Source organism: Phoxinus phoxinus (assembly GCF_949152265.1).
Source record: "Phoxinus phoxinus genome assembly, chromosome: 19".
Classification (NCBI taxonomy): Eukaryota; Metazoa; Chordata; class Actinopteri; order Cypriniformes; family Leuciscidae; genus Phoxinus; species Phoxinus phoxinus.
The window spans coordinates 25,297,970-25,309,232 of NC_136894.1; positions in this window are offsets into that span (position 1 = coordinate 25,297,970).

The following is an 11,263-nucleotide window of genomic DNA, read 5'->3' on the forward strand; positions in this document are numbered from 1 at the left end:
GGTTATTACTCTTATCGAACCTGTTAACACAGCCGATCACAAAGCACGATACAACCATTTTCTTCTGTGTTTGCGCTGCGCTTTAAGCGGTCATTACTTTTCTTCTGCCAACCAGAGCGCGTCGTGACGTCACGGCGAACATCCCTATAGAGACAGAGCGCAACGCGTCATAATCTGAAGACCACGCCCACCCAGGGGGAAAACAAACCAACCGTCTCCATTGACTTTGCATTGCGAGAGGCTGCCTCTATGGAGCTAATATTATGACAAAATGATTTGAATTTGAATTGTGTAAATCTGAATTATTTGCAAGTGTAATCTAACAAAATTGAATTTTAGGTGGTAGTTTAAATAGTTCTGAATTTGAATTTTTTTAAACGAATATTGAACATTTGAAATTTAACAAATTGAAATGTTTTTATGGCTGAATTTTATAGACATGTATTTTCAAACAGTAATATTCAGTTTAAAAAAATTCAGATTCAAGTTTTCAAGATGAAGAAATTCAGAACTTCAAATTCAGTTTTCTAAAATTCAATGTCAAAAATTCAAGTTCAAAAATTCAGATCTGACAGAAAGTAGGTCACAGGTCATCCACAGGGAAGAGTAGATGATCTCAGAAAAGTCGAACAGAGCATTTTGGCCAATTGGGGACTGCGGAAGTTCTCTTACGTAGAGTTCTCTCCTACTGCGTCGAAGCGACGCTACGGGAAAGATATTTCTTTTTCGAGATTGAAGCCTAAAAATTAATCCTTAATTTTGTAAAATATGTAAAACGCTTTTCTGTAGCATACAACCTTAGGCGGAGCAAATCGTGCGCCCATTGGCTGCTCCGCCAGAAAAGCACAGCCTATGCGAGGCCAGTGACGCCGACCAATGAGGGCGCCTCGCGCCTCCCTGCGTCACCTCCCGCCGAAACGGGCGTGGTCTAGGCCTATAAATACGAGCATAGCTGTCTCCACTCTGATTTTCTATTCTTCACGAAGCTACACGCATCGTAGGACCGGATTCGAGCCACCACAGCCGTCAGATACAAGCACCTCAGCAGGACGCGCTCTTACCTGAAGCCGCTGGTCATCGCCGCGTTCAGCCGCCGTTCCCTGCTGCGCTTCTCCAGCGTTGAATATCCTTTACATTATGTGTGTGTGTTTTGTGTGTGTGTTCGCCGTCGCGTCACACAGTTTTTCCACCACTAAAAAGAGCCGAGCGTCTTTTTCAAGATGCCTCGCACCTCCTGTGGCTCGTGTAGAGCCCCGCTCAGCGACGGGGACCACGTGCTTGTGTTTCCTGCCTGTGAAGATCACGCAGCTTCAGCTCTCGTCGATGGCGGCTGCCATCACTGTGATTTGATGCCTACGGTGACTCTGCGGACTCGCCTGGCGTTCATTTACTGAAGCTGCATCTTTCCGCCCGCTGTAGTGCCGCGCCGTGAAAAGCGCCGTGCTCAGCGGAGCCCGGAACCTCCCTCCACCACGAGGTGCTCGCCGCTGCTGCCGCCAGCTTCTCCGCCCGCTTCGCTGGACTCTCTGATCGACGGACAAGGGCCGCTGTGTGCCGCCGCGTCCGTCATGGACGAGGAAGGTGAAGCCGCGTCTGTGGAGGACAACTGCTGTTCTCTCCTCGCTTCGAGTAGCGAGGGATGGGCGAGCTCCGAGGATCTCCCCTCCCCCGCCGCTCGTGAGCGTCGACGGAGAAAGACCAGCATCGATGCGCTTACCGGCTGGATGACTGTTTTTCTGCAGAGGAACGTACGTTACCGTCCTCACGACCCGCGCCTTTTTCTTCCTGAATTCACGAAGAAATCGCGGAGTCCCGGAAAGCCCCGTTTTCAGCCAGGATGCGCACTTCTGCTTCGAGGAAAGCTACAGTGTTAAAATCCCGCCGCGGCCGGATTTCACTAAAATGTCTCGCTCGCACAATCCCAACATACGCGACCGTGCCAGTGTATTTTGCAGTCACCAAATCGGCATCAATGCCCGTTTGCCTGCACACAAACGCCGTTTTCACGACGCCCCAGGTAAATCTGAAAATGTATTTTCTGGTGTCCCGGCCACGGCCGATGGTGTGATGTGTGTATCCGTAATGCCCACGACCCAGTGCCCATTCGTACACACAAGCACAGCCCTACACAATACAGGGCTTGCACACATAAAATCGACTCATGTCGATTGTGCATTACATGTAAGTTAGTGAACGTGCCCGCTTTTCAGTGCCCACAATCACTACACACTGCATGTCCCGTGGTTTCTGTAAAAACGAAACGAATGCACGGTCAGTCGGTTCTGATAGACAGTACTCTGTGCTACACGGTGTCCCGGCCACAGCCGATGATGTAATGTGTGTAACTGTATGCCCACGACCCAGTGCCCATTCGTACACACAAGCACAGCCCCACACAATACAGGGCTTGCACACATAAAATCGACTCAATGTCGATTGTGCATTATATGTAGTGAGCGTGCCCGCTTTCAAGTGCCCACAATCACTACAAGCTACGTGTCACATGGTTTCTATGAAACGAAACCGATGCACGGTCAGTCAGTTCTAATAGACAGTACTCCCCAGTGCTATAAATGTACCCGCGTTCACGCACCCACATTTATTCTCAAACATGCCGAGCCGTACGGGGCTCGCACCACGCGCTCTCTCTCAGCTGAGAGAGCTGAGCGCGCGCGCGGGCTGCCCGCTCGATTAAGCGCGCCCCCGCATCACGCTGCAATGGCGCCCGTGTCGCCGCCATTTCGCGACCAGAGCCCGGTTTTTCAACCCGTGTAAGCACAGCCCCGTACAACACAGGGTCTGCACACATAAAATCAACTCATGTCGATTGTGCTTTACATGTAGTGAGCGTGCCCACTGTCCAGTGCCCACAACCACTACACACTGCACGTTCCGCGGTTTCTGTAAAAACGAAACCAACGGACGGTCAGTCAGTTCACAAACACAGTATTCCCGGTGTTATAAATGTGCCCGCTACCACGCGCCCACATTTATTCACAAATATAACGAGCCCTACGGGGCTCGCCCCGCGCTCAGAGAGTCGAGCGCGCGCGGGATGCACTCTGTGTTAAGCATGCCCCCCGCCTCAGACGCCACGGCGTCCATGTTACAGCACACGGTTGCTCTCGTGTCGCCGCCATTTCGCGACCAGGGCCCAGATTACATTCAACCCCCAGTCACGCGTGCAGATGCATGGGAAAGACTTCCTGGGGTCTCAGAATGGGTGCTAGAGACTATAAAAGAGGCTATTCGCTACAGTTTTATCGACGCCCTCCCCGTCACACGGAGAGAGTCGAAACCACGGTAAAAACAGAAGTAGCACATCTACTTCGAGCCGAAATAGCGAAGCTATTGAGCAAAGGGGCCATAGAGCCTTTATCTCAAGTTTAGAGCAAAGGGGGTTTGTACAGCAGATATTTCCTGGTACCGAAGAAAGACGGGGTCTCAGACCCATTTTAGATCTGAGGCATCTGAACAAAGCGCTAACAAAGCGAAAGTTCAGAATGCTCACGACCAGAAAAATCCTCGCGCAGATTCGCCGAGGAGACTGGTTTATGGCAATAGATCTGAAAGACGCGTATTTTCACATACAAATTGCGTCACGTCACAGGCGATTTTTGAGATTCGCCTTCGAGGGCCAGGCATATCAGTACACAGTCCTGCCATTCGGCCTGTCTCTAGCACCTCGTACATTTACAGTGTGCATGGACCGTGTGCGCTGGCACCCCTGAGACTCCGAGGCATTCGAATTCTGAATTATTTGGACGATTGGCTGATTCTAGCTCAATCGCCTTCAGAACTCATTCGCCACAAGACCCTAATACTCGATCACCTCGAGCACTTAGGTCTGAGAGTCAATTGGGAGGAAAAAGTTCACTGTTTCCCAGTCAAAGGATCTCCTTTTGGGACTGGAACTGAACTCGCTGTCTATGACAGCACGGCTGTCATCACAGCGCAGGCTAAACACCCTGCAGATGGCGAAATCCTTCCGCAGCGGTCATATAGTGCCGCTCAGGAGATTTCAAAAAATGCTAGGCCTCATGGCCTCAGCCTCGGCAGCTCTACAGTTGGGCCTGCTGCGCATGCGCCCACTGCAGTTCCGGCTGAAAGCGCGCGTACCGCGCCGAGCATGGGTTCACGGTCGTTATCGCCTCAAGGTCAATCAGGAATGCTTTTCAGCCCTGACACCATGGAGAGCGTCAGACTGGTACCGGTCAGGTGTAAGCCTGGGGACTTCCTAGAGCCTAAAGGTGGTGTCCACGGACGCGTCCACCTCAGGCTGGGGAGCACTGCTCGAAGGCAGACCGTTCTTTGGCCAGTGGGCGGAACGAGTCGAACTACCGCACATAAACTGCCTAGAAATGATGGCAGTGGACTTAGCGCTGAGGCGTTTTCGTCCTCGGATAAAGGGACACCACGTCCTGGTCCGTTCAGACAACACGTCGGTAGTAGCCTATATAAACCACCAGGGTGGCGTGAGATCCCGGAACCTCTTTAGGTTGACGGAACGCATACTGGTATGGGCCCAGCACAACCTGCGCTCGCTGAGAGCAATGCATGTGCCTGGTCATCTGAACGTAGGACCAGACAGACTCTCACGGAACAACGTTCCGACAGGAGAGTGGTCTCTACACACACAGACAGTGCGTCTGTTGTGGAAAACGTTTGGCAGAGCGGAAATAGACCTGTTTGCAAATCAGGAAAACGCTCACTGCCCGGAATTCTTTTCGAAGAGCACGAACGCGCTGGCCAGTGTCTGGCCCCGCCGTCCGCTCTATGCTTTTCCACCTGTCTCACTCCTGCCTCAAGTGCTGGAGCGAATCAGGAAAAGCGGATGCTCGGTGCTTCTTGTCGCACCATACTGGACGAATCAACCTTGGTTCCCAGTTTTGATGCGGCTGAAGAGTACTGCCCCGTGGCCGATCCCAGTCAGGAGGGACCTCCTCTCGCAGGCCATGGGCTCGATTTTGCATCCTCGCCCGGATCTATGGTCCCTACATGTGTGGGCCATAAATGGGTACCCACTAACCTCCCTAGAGGAGTGTTAGACACGATCGAGCAGGCTAGGGCCCCGTCTACTAGACGGCTCTACGCTTCCAAATGGTCGGTGTTCTCTGGTTGGTGTTCAGACCGAGGTCTGTCACCACTTCAGTGCGGGGAAACAGAGATTCTCTCCTTCCTGCAGGAGCTATTGGATAAGGGGGGAACCCCATCCACGCTCAAAGTCTATGTGGCAGCCATATCAGCGTTCGTTAATCCAACGCTTGGCCATTCACTGGGCAGAAACGACCTGGTGGTCCGTTTCCTTAGAGGAGCCAGGAGGTTTATTTATTTATTTATTTATTTGATATGGACATTAACAACAGCATTGGACGCACCAGATACATTGTTTTTTAGTGTTATAGCAAGACTGCTAATTTGCAACACTTGTCCATAGGAGGCTACGTATTTCATAAAACATAACAATGCAATATGCAAAACAGTACAATGTTTAAAAAAATATAAACAATACACATCATCAATATTCATTTCATATAGCATCACCATGTGTGCAGATTTGCCTTGACTTCAGCCATTGTTTCAGACCTCTGTTAAAGCTAATCATGTCTGTCTGCAGTTTTAAGTCAGTGGGCAGAGAGTTCCAAAGTCTCGATCCATTATAGGAGAAACTGGACTGACCAAAAGATTTAGTAAATCTAGGAAGAACACAGTCCCCACTGACTGAGGCTCTGGTGGAGGGTCTGAGTGAGCCCTGACGTCTAATAATGAGAGCTGAAAACAGCGGCGACACCTGATTGTTCAAACATTTAAAAACCAGTTTCAGAGTACTAAAATGTATAAAGTTTTCGAAAGTAAAAAGATTATGTCTACTAATGATGTCACAGTTATGCGATCTCATAGGTTTTCTGGCATATACCTTAACTGCCTGCTTGTACACTGAAACAGCCGGCTTGAGTGTGGACGCAGATGTTTGTGACCAGGATGTGACGCAGTAAGACAGATGTGATAAAATCATTGAATGCATGTATAACATGGCGGCCTGATGAGACAGATCCCTCCTTATAAAACGAAAACAATTCAAATTGGTTTTGACCTTTTTACAAACATATTTGACTTGACTTTGAAATTTAAGGTTGTTGTCAAGAATAATTCCAAGATATTTGGTCTCTTTTACTTCTTGAATAATTTCATTATTTATGCTTACTTCAAAAAGTCTGTCAGAGGGTCTTGTTTTAATTGAAAAACAGACAGCAACAGTTTTCTTCACGTTTAAGGTTAAATGGGAAGACTCTAACCATTTACAGATGTCTACTAAGGCAAGTGTCAACTGCTGCGCTGCCAAAGCTGGTGTTTTTGCAGATAGATGCATGACTGTATCATCTGCGTACAGCTGGCAGTTGGCACCCTTGCAGCTATCAGGGAGGTCATTGATGTACATTGTGAACAACAGTGGCCCCAGTACAGATCCCTGAGGAACCCCCATGTTATTAGGGCAAAAAGCTGACATCACCCCATTAACCTTAACACACTGTTGCCTTCCCTCCAGATATGATTGTAACCAGGCCAGAGAACTCGGTGATATTTTGAATGGCTGGAGTTTGTTAATTAGCACCTTGTGATCTACAGTATCAAAGGCATTTTTTAGGTCTAGAAATACAGCACCAACTACCTGCCCCTTGTCTAGAGGCCCCTTGATTTTCTCTATCAAGTAACAATTAGCGGTTTCAGTGCTGTATTTGCGCCTGAAACCAAACTGTTGAGGATGCAGCAGCTGGTTTGACTCAAGATGTTCATTGAGTTGTTCTGCAATTACCTTCTCCAAGATTTTAGACACAACAGGTAGAATTGCAATAGGCCTGTAATTGTTTGGTGTGTCCTTTCCTTCTGACTTGTAGATAGGTGTTATTACAGCGGGCTTCCAGCACTGTGGGAATGTATTTGATCGAATTGAGAGATTAACTAAATATGTAATTGGTTGTAGCAGACTGTCGTGATGTTTTTTAATCAAGGTCATACTTAAATTATGAATGTCTTTTGCCGCAGAGTTGTTCATATTTGTAATTATCTTTTTAACTTTATCAGAAGAGACCTCTTGGATTTTAAACATGCCTACATTAACTAAGTTTAAATCTTCAACACATGTCACCCTGTTTTTAAATTTGTTTGCTAGTTCCTGCACAGAATCAATAAAAAAAGTATTAAAAACATTTGCCATTGATTCATTGTTATTGACAAGAGTGCCATCCACTTTGATGGACTCTATTATGTTGTGCTTTTTCTTCGCTGGGTTGGTTAAATGGTTAATGTGTTGCCATAATTTAAAACTACTGCCATTGGCCTCTTCTATCTTTTTAGTAAAAAAGTTGGTTTTGGCTTTACGCAGATTGCTTATGACTTTATTTCTAAGTGCAGTATAGATTAGATGATCTGTTCCGTTTTTAGATGTCAGAGACTTTTTACGTGCAGTGTCACGTTTTTTCATAAGGTGCCAAATATCGGCATTAAACCAAGGAAGGGAGTGTTTTTTTGGTTTACTTGTCCATGTTTTGGTGAACTTTTTTATCGTATTACTCAGTGTAGTGACAAAGATATCAGCACTTTTGTTCACATTACACTCTTTCGTAACATTATCCCAGTTGATTTGGTTTAGTTCTTCTTCAAAGTTATTTTGTTTTGCTTTTGGAATTCCTGTTTTCTGTATTTTTGTTTCTTGGTTATAATAAGTCAATCGTTTTTTTACCCAATTTCCTAACAATTAAGGTCATGTTATGATCCGAGAGCCCAGTAATGAGGTTATAGGTTTTTGTTATTCTTTCAGGCCTATTTGTTAGAATCAGATCAATCAGCGTCTTACTACTTCTAGTGATTCTGGTAGGTTTGTCTATAAGCTGTTTATATTTAAATTTATCTACTAGAGCTTTTAATTTAATTTTACTATTTTTTTCTAGCCAGTTTATGTTGAAGTCGCCCAATATTATGCTTTCAGAGCAATCCATACTTGAAAGAAAACTCTTGAATTCATTGTAAAAAAGCACACTGTGTGAGGGTGGATTGTAAAGAACACATAAATTAAATGACATAGTTGTAGACAAAGTAATTCGTAGTGCAAGGCCCTCCAATTTCACATTAGTGGTAACCTCTTCACATTGAAAATGATCTCTGATGTATATCAACACCCCACCGCCCCTTCCTTGTTCCCGATCTCTTCTAAAGCACTTGTAGCCTAGTATATTAATTAGATTTGTTGAAGTACATTGATTTAGCCAGCTTTCAGAAATGCATAAAAAATCCAAATTCGAGTCAGTTAATAAGTTACATATTTGGTCTATATTTGGTAGAATACTTCTAACGTTGAGGTGTCCACCTAGTATTCCTTTGGGTTTTGTTTGCGGATTCCATATGACTTGCGCATGATTTACAGTCTGGAAAAATTTGAGCTGCCTCTGCTTCACTGTCGCGCAATTTGAACTTTTGACACCTGCGGGACACCGTCTTTGTGTACTCTCCGCATCTGCCATAGCAGCATAGCAGGGTGTTTGATTCTCGAGAATATGATCGTTGGTTGGATTAAAACTCACCGGCGTAGCGAGACAGACGGTGTCCGACGTGTCCCGCAGCTCTGTTTCACCAGGAGACAGGTGGTATGGGCCGACACACATTTCTTCGTTCGAGGTTTGAACATCTAGCTGCCTCCTCACCACGGAGGCAGAAGCCCCAGCTGCTTCTGCAAACCCGCAGATGGACTTGGTAGGTTTCACCCAACTGGATCCCGTTACAGCGACAGGCGAAACCCGTTTACTCGCTATAGCGGCCTCTGATGTAGCACACGATGAACTCCGGTGAGACAGCGATCCACGGCAATCCTGGAATGTTGCATCCTCGCCCAAGTGACTAGTTGACGAGGGCATCCCGCGCTGTGGAGAGGGCAGTGCGGCGCAGCCGGTAAACTCGCCGCTACTCCTTGATGGATCCGTCCAACTGTTCACTGGTGCCGCCGCGCTCTCCGGGGAAATAGAAGAGTCGAGGTGAGTGTTTAACTCAAACGTGTGGCGTAAAGTAAAATTGCGTACCTGTAAGTTTCCTGCTGTACTCTTGCTGTGATTTGATGCAATGGTATGGGGGCTATCTGATGTTGGCCCAGTTGTCGGGCCGGGGCATTGGTGGATGTCCCCGGACAGTAGAAGGCAGATGGTAATTATTAGAGCGAGGCTCTGCTGCGATTTTAGTACCGATTTGGAGTACTTTCTAACTTTACTATGCAAATGTGAATAAATGAAAGTAACAGCCAGAACGTATCTTCCAAGTCCAAAATGTTTAGTGGCTTTGATTGTTGCAGTGTCTCCTGATGTGAGCTTAATGCTATTAGAACTGTAAGAGTCATTCAGAATTTGACCAGTGTCTATGTAGAGAAAGTTATTTGCGAGGAGTGCATAAGCAAAAAGCGCCGCAGCTATACCTGCCACACCCGGCGCCGCCATGTCACCTTCCTCGTTCCTCCTGAGCTCCTCCGAGGTTAAATCCTCCGAGGCCTCCTTCAGTCCCCGTTTGGGACCTTTCTACGGTGTTGAACGCTATGAAAGGGGCCCCTTTCGAGCCTATTCACTCAGTTGACATGAAGCACCTGTCTTTCAAGACCGTGTTTCTTTTGGCTCTCGCTTCAGTGAAGCGTGTAGGGGATTTGCAAGCGCTCTCAGTTAGAGCTTCTTGCATGGAATTCGGGCCCAACGACTCTGTAGTCGTGTTGAAACCGAAGCATGGGTACGTACCTAAGTCCCTCAACACACCGTTCAGGGCTCAGGTCATCTCCCTGTCGGCTCTGCCGGCCTCTGAGGACGGAAATAGCTCCCTTTGCCCGGTCAGGGCATTAAGAGCTTATGTGTCCCGCTCCGCTGTTTTTCGACAGTCGGAGCAGCTCTTTGTTTCGTTCAGTGGGCGCTCTAAAGGGCGAGCTGCGACGAAACAGAGTCTATCTCGATGGGTAGTGGACGCCATTGCGCTAGCCTACGCATCTAGAGGTTTGGAATGGCCTAAGCCAAATATTAAGGCAGCCCTCGTGGGGATGGCACTTTAATATCCTATGCCTGAAGTTCAAAGCTATAGTCTCATAACAACTCTGAGAAGTAAAAGGAGACCTACTATACAAATACAAGGTGGCTATCCAGGTGGCCCGATGACGGCCAACGCTTGGTTGGTCTATCTGGAGCTTTATACAAAGCGGTGGCCTCAGGAGAAAACCCCCAAATTGAAGGAAGCAATCTCACACTGAACAAAACCTGTTTGAAGCTCTCGTGCACGGTGGCCTCAATAGAGGTTTCTCTATGAGATAAATCCAAACATTATATCACTGGGTGACCAAGATTGGCACCACCTACTACATAAACCTAATGACTCTATCACAAGAGGAAGCCTATGATACATTATGCAAGCCTACCTATAAAAAAGGGAACTTCAGAGTCCTAATTTCCTCATTTTAATATCCTATCAAACATACCCATTAATACTTTCTAAACAGGGAACCGAGGTCTAAAGTTAAACAACCGTATAATAAAGACCTACCAAGATCATACTGCTGCTCAAAGAGCGGCGGTATAAATGTATTCTCCGATTGAAGGCCTACCACCCAAAAGCTAGAAAGGGTGCGCTCACTACCAAGCCCGACTCCAGACCTTCTAAATAGCATTCCGTTTAATGGGAAAATATCATCATCGGTCCTGGGATAAATCATCATCAGCCATCATCGTGCAGAATATGGTTTATTTCATGCCTTCTTGATCTCAGTATGCAGATCAGGAAGGAATGGAAGGCTAACGGGAGCTGGGGAGTTATGGCCAGAAAGGAAACGCTGATCCAGCCTGCTGCGAACGGCTCCTTATTTTACACACTCCCATGGCAGCTGAAGCCTCGCTAAACTGCACTCCATAACACCCGACAGCTCATCATACGCGGGGCAGGGAGGCTGTGAAAGTTCAGGTTGTACCTCTTCTTCGCCATCTCCTGCTCTCTTGGGCTAGGTGCCAGCAGAGCACTTGCTGCTGGATCAGAGGATGTAGAGATAACACATCCTCGTCCAGCAGCTCACCCTCGTGAGCTTCTGACGGGTGTTAAAGAGAAACACCTCTCTCAAACTCATCAGCGAACTCCATCTGGAAACCCCATGATCCGAGTCTCCGCATTGCCTCAGCACGAGCGGGACCCGAACCACTGGGCCCAGATTCCTGAACCTCTTCCCTCGAGAAGAGGGCCTTGACGAGAGCGGAGTTTT